Genomic DNA, 17,470 nt, shown 5'->3' on the forward strand with positions numbered 1-17,470 from the left:
AGAATACTCCTAGAATAAAAGTCTTCATGCGGCTCTACATTTCCCCCACCCTCCCTTTCCAAATCCCATCCCACGACCATCTAGAGCTTAAAGCTGTATGTAAAACACAGAGAATATGTCCCCTTTCCTCCCTCTCAAAGAAATATAAGCCACAGAAATACTGACATTCTTTTTCACACTTTTACATATTGATTCTGGGAGAGCCAACTAATTTGGTTCTGCCTGCCCCTTGAGAAACAAACAAACAAACAAATAAAAATTATGTTTTCCCCCCTGGACCATTTTAGTTAATGTTTATTGTTAAATTTATGTCTTTCTTGGGGCTTAAAAACAATGGTACGGAGGTGCATCCCGATTTTTTTTTTGAAATGCATTTAGACTAGAGATGGGCATGCAGAATACTAAGCAAAAACCTGAAGCCTCCCCTGTAGTTGCTAATATCTATTGGATGTAGCCATTATTAATTCTTCATTGGCCTTTGGTTTCGTAGCTTACAAAAAACTGTTATGAGTGTTATGAGTATGATGGACAAATGTACTCTATAGCTACCAGAAGCCTATATCAATTCTTTTTTTTTTTTTCAACGTTTATTTATTTTTGGGACAGAGAGAGACAGAGCATGAACGGGGGAGGGGCAGAGAGAGAGGGAGACACAGAATCGGAAACAGGCTCCAGGCTCTGAGCCATCAGCCCAGAGCCCGACGCGGGGCTCGAACTCACGGACCGCGAGATTGTGACCTGGCTGAAGTCGGACGCTTAACCGACTGCGCCACCCAGGCGCCCCCTATATCAATTCTTAAAAATGAAAGATGGCTCTACTCTACGGCATAATATGGTTTCTTTGAACATTAGGGATTCTGGTCTAAACTCATGCATAATTAGTTATACTGTAAAACTAAACAGATTTCCTTCTAGGTGGCAGGTTCCTTTCAGGCACGTAATGACGCAAAAATAGATTTGTTTCTTCAGATCTTTTTGTTTTTTCTTTAGCTTCTTTGGCAAAAGCTTTTTTTGCACAATGGAATGCATTCCTCCACTAGACTCCACTGGGGAGGACTTAAATGTTAACCGTATTAGGACACTGGGAAACAATTAACATAAGTTAGGTATAAGAAAGGAGAAAAATTATACGTGAAATAAAAAGAAAAAGATAAAGTGGCTAAGAAAATAGCAAAGAGTCAAAGAGGAAAAAGAAATTGTTCTTAATCTATTTAAAAACCAGAAGTCTCAATATGGCATTGTATTTCCAGAAACATAAATTTCTCCATGGGCAAACATTTCAATTTTTAGAAATGAGATTATATTAGAAACTTTGAAAAACTTATCTTCAGGTAAGATGTGTTGCCCTGTTGAATGGGATTTAGAAACTTTTTATTCAAAATAAAATGTTCATACGGGGGTGCCTGGGTGGCTCAGTCAGTTAAGCGACCGACTTCAGCTCAGGTCATGATTTCAAGGTTCACGGGTTCAAGCCCCACCTTGGGACCCGTGCTGACCGCTCAGAGCCTGGAGCCTGCTTCGGATTCTGTGCCTCCCTCTCTCTCTGTCCCTCCCACTCACTCTCTGTCTCTTTCTCTCTCAAAAATAAATAAACATTAAATTAAAAAAAAATTAGACTGTTCACAGAAATTATAGCATTGTTTAAAGAGGGACACTTTTTTTTTGAGAAGTAGCAATAATTATTACATTTTAGAAATCCTCTTCTTTCATAAAGAATTATAGTTGTAAAGATATAATGGGTAAGTTGCATTGGTAAGAGTTGAAGATGTACGTGAATTTATACTTGACCAAAAGGCCAAGAAGCGATAAAGAATACCTGAATTTAAAGGATAAAAATCTCCTCCTTCCCTGGTCCTACTCTTTTTGTTTGTTTGTTTGCTTGTTTGTTTTGGAAAAAGATGATAGAAGTTTCATTTTGTGGCCAGAAAGACAGGTCTTAAATGTCTAACTCAATTGATAACCAAAAACAGTGTTTCAAGCTCAGTCAAGTAATTTCCTTAAAGGGATTGGGAACTACCAAGTAGCAGCTAAGTATCAACCTTAAATACGTCAAGGTCTCATTTTTGCTTCTAATTTTCCTTCCTGTGTACATATGGAACATGATGGCAGACCCAAAAGATGGTACTAGTTGGTAACGTGGCAACATGCTGTTTGATTTTCAGAAGTACCCTATTTTTATATCCCTAAATGCTGCATTGAAAATTTTAATCCCAATAGTTTTACAAGATTAATTTGTCCACTGCATATAATTCACTAACAACACCAATTTTGGGTAGCTGTTTGGTGGGGATTGATAATGACAATACTCTTGAGTGGCTTTGAAAAAAAAGGTAGAGTACTAGTGGTTATGAGAGGATAAATAAACGTTTAGTAATGTATACTCACAGGTATTTAACCCAAATAGAATTCTAATTGTAGAATCTTAGAGCTGGCAGTGTTCTTAAAGGTCATTGACTGTAATCCCCATAATGTAAGGATAAAAAAAGTGAGGCTTAAAATGGAATTCCCAAGACCCCAAGTTATGAGAAGAATAAATAGTAGAAATTATGTCTTAAAAACTAAACTTTGCTTCTCTTTCTTTCTGGGCTTTGGGCTCTTCAGTAATGATTAACCCCCTACTTATATGTTACTTTATTGCATTTAGTAGGCTGAGTAAAAATGTAAAGATTGTGATTCCATTATGCACAAAATTATTCTCTGACTACTTGTAAGATTAACTCTGAGTATTTGGGCTCATGTATAACATTTCACTGGAAGCAATTCCTAAAAATACACTTTTGTTTATTTTTGCTTATTTTAGGTTTATAGAATTGTCGAGATGAAATTAATCTCTAATATATCAACTCAGTTTAATTCTCTTATTTTACAAATGAAGAAACTAAGGTCAGGGAGATTTTTGTCACTTTATACCAGGTTCACAGCCCATAATGATTGGGTGAGTGCTAAAATGCCAGGTCCCAGGATTCAGTCCATTGCCCTTCATACTCTAATGTATTACAGTCATTCCATTTATAGTTTATAAAAAATGAAATTATTGGGGCGCCTGGGTGGCGCAGTCGGTTAAGCGTCCGACTTCAGCCAGGTCACGATCTCGCGGTCCGTGAGTTCGAGCCCCGCGTCCGGCTCTGGGCTGATGGCTCAGAGCCTGGAGCCTGTTTCTGATTCTGTGTCTCCCTCTCTCTCTGCCCCTCCCCCATTCATGCTCTGTCTCTCTCTGTCCCAAAAATAAATAAAAACGTTGGAAAAAAAAATTTAAAAAAAATGAAATTATTAAACATTTGAAGCATGAAGAAAAATATGAATAAAAGAGAGAAAAGAGAATAATACAACTAATACCCATGAATACTAGGGTCTTTAAAATTATAATGTTTTGCTCTATTTGCTTCAGACCATTTTGTGTTTTCAAGAACAAAGCAGATACAATTTAGCCCTCTGTGTACCCCTCTTCATCTTCCCTCTTTATATTTTTGTTTTAATATGTAATTTTTCAACTTTTGTTTAGAAAAATTTTAAACATACAGAAAACTTGAAAGAATCTCTCAGTGATCACCATGTAACTACCACTTAGATGCTTCTATTAACATTTTAGTATATTGCTTTGTCCCAGATCTATTCATTTAGTTGTTCCTACATTCTTCGATTCATCTATTATTTTTGATGCATTTCAAATGAAAGTGCAGACATCAGTACAATTTCCCCTAACACCTAGCATGCATATCATTAATTTGTGTTCTATTTACATTTTTTTCTTTTGGTGTAAAATTTACATACAATGAAATACAGAATTCTTAAGTGTAGTTTCATTGAGTTTTTGATAATTACATGTACCTGTATAAGCATCCCCAGGATCATCCTGTGAAACACTACCATGACCCCAGAAAATTCCTTCATGCCCCTTCTCTGTCAATCCCTGCCCAGCCCACTTAGAAACAGCTACCATTCTGATATTTTCCATTACAGATTAATTTTACCTGTTTTAGAATGGAATACAAATGGAATTCATACAGTAGGTTGTTTTGAGCGAAACTTTTTCACTTAGTATGTTTTTGAGATATATCCATACTTGGGTGTATCAGCAGTTAGGTCCTGTTAATTGCCAACTAGTATTTCATTGCACAGTTGAATTGTGGTTTGTTTATCCACTTTCCTTTTATTAGAATGTAGGCTTTTAATTTTAGTTTATTATAAATAAAGCTGCTATGATAGCCACTCCAGCTTTGTATTTACTATTTAAATGGTATATCTTTTCCCATCTAATTTAATTTAATTTTTTATACATTTTTTAAGTTTATTTATTTTTTTTTGAGAGAGAGTGTGTGCAATTAGGGGAGGGGCAAAGAGAGAGGGAGAGAGAGAATCCCAAACAGGATCCACACTGTTAGTGTGGCCAGTCAACCTAGGGCTTGAATTTACAAACTGTGAGATCATAACCTGAGCCAATATCAAAAAAGTCAGACACTTAATCCACTGAGCCAGCCAGGCACTACCCCCCCACCCCGATCCATTTAATTTTAAATTATTTGTGTCTTAGTATTTAAAATTCATCTCATATATACAGCATAGACTTGGGTCCTGCTTTTAAAAAAATCCATTGTGACAATCTTTGATTTTTAAATGGAATTATTAATCTACTTACATTTAATGTAATTATTGATGTGGTTGGATTTAAGTCACATTTAAAAAAATTGTTTTCTCTTTTTCCTCCTGTTTTTTATTCCTCTGTTTTTACTTTGCTGTCTTACTTGGACCATAGAAATGTTTTTAGAGTATTTGGAATTCATATATATTTAATGGTTACTCTAGGGATTACAATATATATCATTAACTTTTCAGTTTAATTAGCATTAATATTGTATTACTTTAAAATGTGGAAACTTTGCAACCGTATAGGCCTATTTACTACTTTCCACTATATATATATATAAAATGTGTGTATTATTTTTGCCTATACTGTAATTCAGTTGCTAAAGCAGGAACAATTCAATGCCAGATCATTTTTGAAAATTCTTAATTTTGTTTAAAAAAAGAAAATGGAAACTAAGAAGAAATTGTGAATGAAATAATATAAGTAAGTAAGTAAGTAAGTAAGTAAGTAAATAAATAAGTAAATAAATAAATAAATAAAGGGGCAACTAGGTAGCTCAGTTGGTTGAACATCCAACTTCAGTCAGGTCATGATTTTGTGGTTTGTGAGTTCAACCCCTGTGTTTGGCTCTGTGCTGACAGTTGGGAACCTGCAGGCTGCTTCAGATTCTGTGTCTCCCTTTCTCTTTACCCCTCCTCTGCTTGCATTCTGTCTGTCTCTGTCTCTGTCTCTCTCAAAAATAAACATTAAAATTTTTTTTAAAAAGAATGTAAATAAAATAAGATTTAAAACTATGAAATAGCTGAAATCTTAATAACCTATGAAAAAATAATAAAAAATAATCTATAATAAAGATAAGAAAATAAATATTTTCTTAAAAATTGTGGAAAATTATCAGTGAAGTCAGACACAAAAACATCTTAAAGTTTATAACCTTAATATTAATGTTTAAATGCAGAAGATACATGACAGTCTTTTTTGACTGATTTGTTGAAAAGGTGATCACATATCAAAAGAAAGTTTTCAGAAGCTGCATCTAGATTTTTTTTTTTTTTTTTTTTTTTTTGCAGTATATAGGACTGAGATGGGGTAAGGGGGTGGTGAAGAATCAAGCAGGCTAAGCAATTATTTGACCACTGGTTTTGCAACTTTATAGTCAGGCAAGAGCACAGAAGGGTCTTTGTCTTTGGGGACCCAGGGCTGATGATGGCTATCCTGTAACCAGGTCAGTTAGTAGAACTAAAATTAACTGGGTAGTGGTACTTTACTTATGTAGGTAGGGAAACAGCAGTGGGTTCAGCCACTTTATTCAACTCCTTTTGTGAAGTCAGAAGTTGACTGGCCTTGTGTGGAAAATCAATAAGGCATTTATAAACCTTCATGAAAAAAAAGATTTTTGAAAGGGGAATATGTCGGTTACATGGAGAGATGACCCTGTGTGAAGGTGGGAAGGGTTAGAGTAAGCGGATTAAGCTGCAGTGACTACAGGGAACACATGCCAGTATTTTTGATTTATGTTAGCGTTCATGTAGTGAGCACTATCTGGAGAATAGCAGTGCTTTTCAAACCCTGTTGATGAAGCCTTGCACACACATTGTGGCATTGGGAAGTTGCTGGAGTGTACTATGCTGAAGGATTCTGTTTGGGGTTAGCTGATGATCCTTTTATTTCTTAACAGATGTCTGGTCTAACCTTTATAGTTTGGATGGATGATATTTAGGTTCAAACTTTCTGCTCATGCATAGGGAGATCAGTGATTTTTCTTTAAGTATTCCTGCACACTCATATTTACCGTTGTAAACTTTTAGATTTGAATGTTTTACCCTCTTCCTCTCTTTTTCCTCACTACTTTCACTTCTGCATGATTGTTTAGGGTGAGCCTAGTTGTCATGGACGTGTTAAGTGTCAAATATATGACACTCATTTATTTTAACTTTGGTTATAATTTTAACTGGTCTGCATTTGTACAACACTTTTAGTGCCCTGAAAATTTGCTTTTATGAATTAGGGGTATTGATTCTAATAGACTAAATTACTATTGGATTCAGAAACATGAAACAGTATAAAGGATTGTAGATATACAACTGCTTTATGAATGCATGCCTCTCTATTGAAGAATGTTTAGCATTATAGGAATTGAGTGTATTTTCTCAAAGCACAAACATGTTGGTATGAGACACTACGCAAGTGGATGGGCCTTTAGGCTAAATCTGCCTGTATGCCTCTCAAAGCTTTCTTGTTGTATCTTATATGATTTTCACTGCTGAAGCTGCCTTTTAATTTGTAAATGTGAAATGGGCTGGATCAAAGTCTTAGAAGATTCAAGGAATCTAATCCAATTTGATGTAGAGCAAAACACAATTTAAAATCTAAATAATTCCCAAACTCAAGAAGCTGCTTTCTGATCTACCTTCTTTTCCAATCATCACAAAGCGAGACTCCTGCTGTAATTTTCTCTTCCCAAGATAGGCAACTCTTCTATGCATCTCTCTGGCAACCTTAAAAAAAAATTACTCTTGCACTGGTTCATTTGATTTAGTGGTCTGGAAATTTGAAAATGAGGTTGTCTGTTAAAGGTGACCCCCTGCAGTGGCTTTGGCAGCATGGGGTGTTCCGGAGCAGGGAGCAACAATGGCGGGAAGCCCCTTGAAAGAGCAGTGGTGCTGACATGATTGGGCAGAGCAGTAAAGGCTGATTTCCTTACACTGAAGCTCTTCTGCCCCAGGCGTCTTCCTCTGACTGTCACCCCATTAATGCACAGCAATTGCTAGACAGTCTCCAAGTCATCACCTTCTGAAAAACAACAGATGGGTTAACTGGCTTGAGGTCAGTCAGTGAGTCAGGAGCAGAGCTGGGGTTAAGTCCCCAGTCTCCTCATACCCAACCTGGTAAAGGACCAAATGTATAGGCTGTGGTTCCATCAGCATTTCTAATGCTTGGGGAACAAGCTCATTAAAATGGCTCTAAACTGATTAAGCCAGGTTTATATCCTGTTCCTTTCTCTTTTGTTCTTTCTTTCTTATTTCCTTCTTCCCTTCCTTTCTTCCTTCCAAAAAATATCCTGAATTGATCATGTACCACTTACTATACATATCTGCAAAGATGCTTCCTAATTACACTGTCTGCCTCTCTTTGTAGTCTCCTTATATCAAATGATAATATTCCCATAGCTCATGGCACTGTTATCATTAAAAATATAAAATCTGAAATTAAAACATTACAAAGTTTACCCTTTGAGTTTTAGAAGAGGAAATTTTTTTTTTCTTCAGTGACTGTTTTGATTCCATATATGAGTTTCCTCCACATTTAAGTAGCAGCTACTCTTTTGATTATGTGTAGGAGAGAAGGCAGATCACATCTAATTGATATCTGCATACAAGAAAAAAAGTGATTTTAGTTAAGTTCATACTTTGAATTTACAATCAGACTTTTATCCAAAGACACTTGAAAGATATAAAAATTAGCCACTGAGTTTAAGTACTTTATTCTGACCAATTGCCAAAACCAATCAAGGCCATAAGAGACAGAGAGATGGAGTGGGTGGGGGCAGGGGAAAAAAAGGTGGGGGTGGGGTGGGGCAAAAGAATAACTTTAAAAAATGGAATTATTTTTATAAACAATTTGGAAAGATGGATAATAGACTTGATTGTGAATGACAGCCTCTTGAATCAGTGGTTTGTAATCATTTTTAAAATTTTTAATTTTTTTTGTTTCTAGACCTGGACTCTGAATAAAGTTTAATAATGTCATGAGCTCTTTCCCCAGAAATATACATATGTGTTTATCATATGTGTTTATCATATGTAACTTTTTAATACAATTTCAGGTATTAAACTCCCTTAAAGCCCAGTCAATGCTGTAGGTTAAGAAATCTTATACTTAATTAAGGCAAATAGAAAAAAATCTAGGGAAAAACCTCAAAAATTAAATATTTCTTAATAATATTGGACTTAAACTGAGAATTTTTAGCTAAACTGTGGACTTCTGACTTGCTTTTTCATATATCACCTTACTAGTCAATAAAAGCTACCAACTCTCACTTTTGAAATTCTCAATCCTCTTATGCTGTTGCTCTATAAAACAGTGCTCTTAATTAATTAGTATCATCATAGGATTAAGCAGTGAAAGGAATTGTGAGAAGTTATTTGAATTTATAATGTAACCCTTGGCCATTAGAGTAGGACAAACCTAAACCATTCTAAAAAGTAAAATTACTATTAAAAATTTCCAAAGAAAATTCTACAACTGTTTTCAATAGCTAATGTCATTATCTAATACTTTCCTGTAAGAAAAATAATTTTTTCTTTGTATCTGACCTAAATTCTTCATACTTCAGATTAAGTATTTATTTATTTATTTTTTTATCATCACTGGGAATTGAACCCAGCTGGTCAACAACTTCTGTGTAGTACTGCTCAGAGTAGTACCTTATTTTTTTAATCAACTAAAATATGTAGATAATAGGTTGTTTTGATTGTATATTTAGTCTTGATCAGCTCCTAAAAGATTTCGCGGTGATTTAAACTCCTTGAATTTCAGCTTACGAACCAGAGTTTCTTTGGAACAAGCAAAACATGTTAAAATAGCAATTACTCTTGTAATTGCAAATAGCTGAAAGTTCCTAGATTTTTGATGCTCTTATTCTAGGTTTGATTTTCAATATGTTTTTGATTGCCTCCCTCAAATTTCTTTGCATTTTCTTGTAGTTTTATTTTTTTTTTAATCATGTTTATAGTTTTAAGCTCATCAAGAAAAAAAATAGAAATCAGTTGGGAGATGAAATGGGAAGGAAGCAAAAGAAAAATTTTCCAATCCCTTAAGGTGCTATATTCTTTTTAAAGAATTCCATTTTAGTAAGAGTATTTTCCTGATCACTGTATGTTCATTTTCAATTAATATGTTAATTAAACTTGCTTGTGGATTCTTTGCAAATTCAACCTGTATTATAGTTAAAGGTTCTAAGCTTTCATCAATGAAAGGGAGCAGTTTGGTTTTTGTTCCCCACTCTACCTTTTTCCTCTCTAAAAATGGCTGGAAGAAGTTTTTTTTTTTTGTATTTCCATGGTATTCTTGTTACTAAGCCATTGATCCTTTCAAGTGTAATACACAGTACAGTGTTTCTCAGTGGGAGATTTGTCTTCAGTATCTCCGTAGGTTATTCAGGGTGGCATATCCTCTATTGAAAGGTCTCTTTAGTCCTTTTCTGTTTCCTAATCATGACCTTATATATTGACTTCATGTCCTTAACTGCAACTCCCCTTACTTGAGACAGTATTTTTAATTCAGGAGGCCTTTAAAATTGCTTTAGCAAGATATTAATTAAAAATAGGAATTCTCTGAGTCATTTTTGTACATTTCTTTTCTCATAAATTATTTTAGCATCTCATACTCAGTTGCAGCAGATGACACAAGATCACAGTCTCACAAACACACATGATAAACGTAATGCAACAATATTAGAAATCAATAGTGTGTGTTTTATTGTATACTGTACCTAAAATATACAATAGGGTGACTTACATAAATCATTTATTCCCAGTCATGATTGATGACCTCATAACTCACGAGTGACGGGGCAAAGCAGAGCCCCAAACGAGTTATGAAATGTCATCAATAACAAGTGGAAACAAATGATTTATCCAGTGTCACAGCCCATTGTATGTTCAGTTTATGCAACAGCAGTTAATGATAAAAACACCCAAAATGGGTGCAGCTTGTATTTTATTCATCACATATGCACATACTCTTCCTACACTATTTTACACTAGGTTAGTGCTTATTGTCCATGAAGAAAATGATCAGGGTTGAAATAGGAAAGTGGGTTGATAGAGAAGATATGATCTTTGTATATATATATAAATCCTTTTGGAATCTCTTTCCTCTTGACTAGGCTTTTCCCCTTACTTTCTTTTTTCAAAAAATATCTATCCCTTTTCTAGTAAGGAAAACATTGAAAAGAATATCTGCAGCTATGTAATTCAATTTGTTTCTTTCTCAGTTGACATTCTAGGAGAGAGAAAAGTTAGCATGATTGTTAAAGTTAAAGGATGTTATATGACTTTAACACTATTTTTTACCCATTTGATTTTTTTTTCTGACTATATAGCTTAGGAGCAAGGAGTTTTATATTTCCATATTCAAAGACAGTAAGAATCTGACTATTAAACTGTTTTATTTTGCAACATCATTCTATGCATCTTATGTATTTTGGAAGTCCTGCATGTTTCACATAGAAATCTTATTTGTAACATTAAAGTGCAGTTATAGTTTCACTTCAAATTTAGAGATAGGTTTCACTAAAGTTAGGGATATTGGTGGTTGCTAGAAGCTTGTATTTGAGGTTAATGTTATAAGTTCACATTCTAATTCCTTAAAATTGATATTAACTTTTGGGAAAAATGCCATTTAAAGAGAATGTCAGGTTCTTTTGAATTAAAAGTCTGTCCCTTGTGACACTCTCCTTCAATATTTATAATATTGACTCACTAAGAACCCCAGAATCTTGTTAGATACAATTTTATTAAGTGAATTTAAGAGACTGTAATATGGTTATCACGCTGTGCTGGTTGTTGTACAAAGTTAAACAAATCTAGCTTTTACTTGAAATGAACATTTAGACAAAAGATAGAGGGGCAATTAGACATAAAGATATCTTTGTGAGTCTTAGCAGTTATGGAAAGCACATACTGTTTGTAAGCATTGTATGAAAGCAAATGTGTGTCAACCTCTACACCCCCGTTTTGATTCCTCTGGAATATATTTCCAAAATATACCCCGAATCTGCCTGCTTTTTCAGATATCCACTGTTATTGTAGTCTAAGCAAATATCTTTTCTCCCCTAAACTATCTTCTGTGGAAGCTTGCAAACTTGATTGTCTATTTCCTCTTGTCTCCCATCAACATATTCTGCATGTAGTAGCTTTGAGTGATCTAAAACTGCAGCACTCCCTGCTGTAGCTCTTCAGTGTCTGTGCAGTACATTTAGAATACATCTAACCCCCTCTAACTGATCTGTAAGTGGTCCCTGTATAACTCTCCACGCTCATCATAATCTATTTTCTCTCCCATTTTAGCCACATGTTCTTTTTTCATTTACCCCAAAGGGGCTGGCTAAGCTCCTTACTGCTTTGGAATCTTTTTCTGTCCTATTCCCTTTGCTTGGAATTTGTCCTTTTGCTTGGCTGTCATCTGCTCGTCGTTCAGATCTCTCCTAACATGGCTTTTTCAGAGAAGTCCTCCCTGAATTTTGTGCTAGTCAGGCCCGCATTGTAATCTGTCAATCTACTTTTCCTTCACAATGTCTGCCACAACTTTATTTTCATTTTATTTAGTTCTTTTTCCTGAAGGTGTTTATCACAACTTTAATTGTATATTTCATCTCTGTGATTATTATTTTCAATACATATATCCCCATCTAGGCCATTAACTCTATAAAGGAGGGCATATAGATTTTATTAATTGCTTCTTTTCAGTATCTAGAACAGTGCCTGATACCTTAATAAGTATATGTATATTTTTGAAAAAAGGAGAAGGTTTGAAAGTGACACGGTAGGAAAAATTAATAATTTCCATTGAATTATTTCTTATTCATTGGTCATCTACTATATAAAGACTACAAAACTCAATACTGTGGAGATTTACTAAAGAATTTGAGAAATTGTTTTTTATCCTTGGAAAGCTTATATTAAATATGAATTCCTAAAATCAGTTCAAGTATTTATTGAGGATACATGAGTAGATCAGAGGCGGAGCTAATCGTGGAAGTTTACTTGATATTGGTGAGTTGAGCCTCAATTTAAAAATATAAGGAAAATATTAGCAAGTGGGAACAGAATGAACGTTGTTATTTCCCATACTGGAGTGTGCATATAATCATGATAGAATAAATTACTAGAAAGTTTCTACTTTGTTGTTATGGCCTGGATTGTGTCCCTTCAAAATTCATACATTGAAGCCATAAGCCCCAATGTGATAGTATTTGGAGTTGGGGGGTCTTTGGAAGATAATTAGGTTTAGATGAGATCATCAGAGTGGGGTCTTCATGATAGACTTAGTGCTCTTAAAAGAAGAGACCCAGGTGACCTAGCTCTCTCTCTCTCTCTGCACATGCACTCAGAGGAAAGGACATATGAACATATAGCAAGAAAGCAGCTGTTAGCAAGCCAAGAAGAGAATGCTCATTTGGATCTGACTATGCTGGTATGGTCTTAGACTTCCAACCTCCAGAACTGTGAAAAGTAAATTTCTGTTGCTTAAGAAATATCCAGAGTATGGTATTTTGTTATGATCCCACATGACTAATGCACTTGAAGATGTGCTTTTCTGGCATAGAAAATTTCTTGATTTGAAAAATCTAAAATTAGATTTTTAGTCTAAGCTGAGAGGCTAGAAAAATGAAAGTGATTGCTTATCAGCTATGTACCTTGGTAAAACTGTCCAATGGCATGGGCATAAGAAGATAATAAGATGACATAAGAGATACCTCCTAGAAATTCTATTTGCTAGTATTCTGAAAATAGTTAATACTAATATTTATGATCCAATCTTAGACTCTGTCAATAGGAGTATAGTACTTGACTTTAAGGAGATAATAATTACTTCTTTCAACTATAGTTATGGTTTTGTTCAGGGCATCATATTAATAATCTAGAATATTGATTGTACTGAAATTTACTGGGATTTTTTTTAACATTTTTAATGCTTATTTATTATTTTTGAGAGAGAGAGTGCAAGCAGGGGAGGGGCAGAGAGAGAGAGGGAGACACAGAATCCGAAGCAGGCTCCAGGCTCTGAGTTGTCAGCACAAAGCCTGATGCGGGCCCGAGCTCATGAACTGTGAGATCATGACCTGAGCCGAAGTCGGCCACTTAACGGACTGAGCCACCCAGGCACCCCTACTGGGAATTTTTTAATGTAAATTTCCAAGCCTTACCCCAGAATTACTGGATTCTAATCTATGTAGGTGGGACTTAGATTTTCTGTTTTAGAAAACAAGCTACTAAATAAGCATTTGAGAAACATTGAATCAAAGCATATTCAGGGACACATGGGAAGGTAAGAGGATATAATATTATGTCTTAGCAAGAAGAGTTGAAGGATTTAGAGATGTTTAGTCTAGAAAAGATAGGACATTATAGTTGTCTTTCAGTATTTGAAATCTTGCAGATAGAAGAATAGGATTTGATTTCTGTCATTCAGAGGACAAAACTTGGATCAGTATGTGGGAAATTTAGGTAGTATGATTTGGCCTCAAAGAGAAGCTTTATTGATTTCTAGTGTTGTTCATAGAATGGATTACATTGGTAATTGTTAAGATCTCTTTTACTGGTGATATTTAAGTGAAGGCTGGATAACCTCTCAGGGGAGAGCATATGAAAAACCTTCCTAATACATTCTTCCTTTCCAAAGGGGAAAGTAGTGGAGTAGATATCAGATTTTCAGTCATGTGAATAACAATATATTTTTTAAAAAATATCTCCTCTGTCTCTAGCACTCTGTCTCCTCACTGTCAAGGCAGTGAAGGTCTACCAAAATGGAATCCCAGCTTTGTTGAAGATGTGTGTTGGATTAGGCACTGAGCATGTCAGAAAGGCAGTACTGTGTGGGGAAAAGGTTGGAAAAACACTTAGAACTAAACTCTTAGGCCTCTTGCTGAAAGCAATCCTTCCTTTAATCATACTCAGTTATTGGGGAACTCTTTGTTCTTTTCCATGTCTCTTGCCTAAACTTCTGATTAGAGTTTGCCTAATACCATTAAATATAATAGCTGGTGATGGACTTGGGTGAGTCCCTTTTAGATTAGATTAGGAGTTATTCGTGTCCACATCTGCAGTAGGATGTCTGTAGATCAGCCCCCAAATGTAGGTTTTCCAGATGTCACCTTATTGAGCCCATCATATATTATAGGAATTTGAGATTGAATAGCTGTGCCTAGGATGCAATTTGTGGTAGCTGACTCTTGTGGTTGGGAAACTTTGCATGATGATAGCCTGGCAGAGAAGAGAGGATTGGCAGGTGCAGAGAGACTCCTGAGTTCCAAACCTATGCACAAAGTTGCTAATCAGAGCAAAGAATTGCCATTCTTTGTTTTCATCTCTCTACTAGCCATTCAGGCTATCCCTGTGTAATCTTTGTCCTTTAAAGTCATACCTTAGCTGTATTTTTGCTCTGATTTCACCCAAATAAAGGTGGTTGGAGGATAGGAGGAACTAGAAAGAGAAAATACAGTGAAATTCTCTGTGTTACCCTAGACATGATTCTAGGGACTTCCCATGCACATTAAAGTGATTTAGTGATTTCTTTATGACTGATTTTCTTGCCTTATTCTCACTTGTATTTAAGATAAGTTGAAAAAGTAATGATACAAAAACTATAAAAATTGGAACCAGGTGAAAAATAAATCAGTATGGAATAGTGATTCAATATCGTAGTTATAAACCAAAACACCTTTTGTTTTTATTACAAATAGCCAGCCAAGTCTTACCTCAGATTTTTTATCAAAATCTTTGGAATCTGAGCCAGGGTCATGTGCAGTTTTAAAAGGTAATAGATTTGATGTGTAGCTAGAGTTGAGAACACATTTCTTGGGTTAGGAATTCAAGTAGGTGGTTCTGGCTCAAGGTCTGCCCTGAAATCAGGAAATCAGCAGGTCCATTTCCATGATAGCTCACTCAAATGACTCAATTCCTTGTCACATGAGCCTCTCTATAAGGTTTGGGTTTCCTCATAATATGACAGGTGGCTCCTTCAGAACATGTGATATAAGAGAAGAACAAAGGTCAGAGTCACAATGTCTTTTATAATCTTGCCTTTTATAACCATTCTACTAGTTACACAGACTAACCCTGATACAGCGTGGGAGGGTGTTACACAAGGCTGTGAATACCAGGAAGCAGAGGTCATTGGGGGACCATCTTGCAAGGTGGTTACCACACGCATCATGACTCATAACAGCTCTCATTCCAAGAATTAGAGAACAATTGTTGGAATTTTGCCAGCTCTCAAGAATGTCTATTTCTACTGTGACACCTAGGAAGAGGGAAAATAACTACAGAATGAGTTTGCAGACATGCTGACCTGAATGAAAGGTGGTCTTGGGCCAAAACTTAGTTTATTACATGGCTACCATAAGAGGTCCATGGCGCAAATCATGAAAAGATCTGAATATTTCTCCTTTCTCAATGTACAGACTGCGGTAAATGACTGCAGTTACTTTGAGGAAGACTGAGAGGTGATATCATTCTTCCACATCAGTACCTTGCCTTCTAAGTGAGAGGCTGTGATTTTTCTATTAGGGTAATTCTAGTCAATCAAGCCTCTTTCACCAGACCTAGAGGTTTTCACTATATAGATCAAATAAGACTATTTCTTTATTTAGTTATAAGGACGCTATTGTCAATTAATCATTCTCAAAGTTCATTATAAAGGTCCCTTTAGCCCTAATACCCATTATGGCAACAGTATTCTCCTTGCCTTTTATAATTAAGTCTCTGGTACCCTTAGCTCTTATCATGCCCACTGAAATCAAGGAACCCATTTCAGTGGTAGTATGAGATGGCTCCTTCCTCCCTGCCTTCAGAGGACAGTTATGACAGTGCTTTCTGAGGATATTGGTGCTCCTTCAACAATTCAGTTGTTAATATCTCTGTGAAGGTTGAGTGCTTTGGACTGGAATAAATAGGAGGCAGTTGCCTGTAATAAACTCACTTCAACACTTTTCTTTTTCTAAGTCTTGACTTTTCTCTTCCATATATTACCAAGACTTTTCCAGCATATTCACAAGGTTATTGTAGGTCACCAATGATTTTAGGTTTCAGATGACTAACTAATGACATGCTGATATTTGACTCAGATCTGGAAGAAAATAGGGTATGACATGTGAATAACTGGTATCCCTTTACAAGTTAAGTAGCCTGAAGTGAGGTCATTTCCAATTCTTTATGTAAGGTGGAATCAGCCTCATCAGTCAGGGTAGGAGGTGTCTTGACTCAATAGGTTTGGTAGGATTTGGCGGGGAGACTGTGTACTCAAAGATATCTGAAAGGTCCCAATTACCATCTTAATCAATTGTCACCAAAATTTCATGGTTCTACTCTTTTCTAAGCAAATTTCCCGTTTTCGCATAAGAAATATAAGACTTTATTGTAATTCATCAGCTAAAGGATCAGATTCTTTTTTTGATTTAGCTAATCAACTCTGTGACAGTAGACATAAGAGAGTCAATCTTTTAAGACAAACTTTCTTTTTTCTGCTATGGCTTAAACAAAGACTTTATGGTAGAGCCTGCATTTTTTTTCCTTTTACATCTCCAATGCAGTTACAGGTAACTAACCTACCCGACCATCCTTGCATCATTATGCTTATCATACTCTGTTTCAGAAATTGCTGCTATTTCATTAAAGTTGTACCTTCCACAGGCACTTCATTCCGGGTGACCATAGGTGGTAACTGAAATATCTGTTTTACTACTGAGACCATGGTCTACCAATATTCAACACTTTTTGGCAGCCAGGTTCTCACTTCTTTTAAGCCAACTCAGATATTCATCTTTGAATATTTCATCTACAATTATTTATGATAACAATCTATATTAGTCAAGGTTCAGTTGCTGGCAATAGAAACCAGTTCAGCTATTTTAAGCAAAAAACATCAAACATAAGGAATTATGTGCTTACAAAATGTTGGAATTCTGGGAGGATAGGGAGCTTGATTGGGCCTCAAGGGAGACTTCCAGAATAATGTTTCAGAATCATTCCGACAAGGAAATTGAAAACTTTACTAAAATTGGTGGCTGGGGAATCAAGACTCTATCACCAGAACTGTAGACTCAAGTCACACCACAGCTACTAGATCTGACCCAGATAAAAGTGGTTGTCTTATGCATCA

General features: G+C 35.6%; 2 long non-coding RNA genes across 4 annotated transcripts in view; one reads left to right on the plus strand and one right to left on the minus strand.

The window, feature by feature from the left end:
- LOC111560502 overlaps positions 1-17,470 on the plus strand; it is a 415,346-nt gene that overhangs the window by 211,013 nt on the left and 186,863 nt on the right. The window lies entirely within an intron of this gene.
- On the minus strand, positions 7,106-15,534 carry LOC109499791. Its single transcript, XR_002157298.3, has 4 exons — positions 15,429-15,534; positions 15,069-15,329; positions 7,816-7,954; positions 7,106-7,378 (listed from the first exon to the last, which is right to left on the minus strand). It is a non-coding gene; the product is annotated as an uncharacterized LOC109499791 (long non-coding RNA).

This window comes from Felis catus, chromosome B2 (genome assembly GCF_018350175.1).
Source record: "Felis catus isolate Fca126 chromosome B2, F.catus_Fca126_mat1.0, whole genome shotgun sequence".
NCBI classification, from domain to species: Eukaryota; Metazoa; Chordata; class Mammalia; order Carnivora; family Felidae; genus Felis; species Felis catus.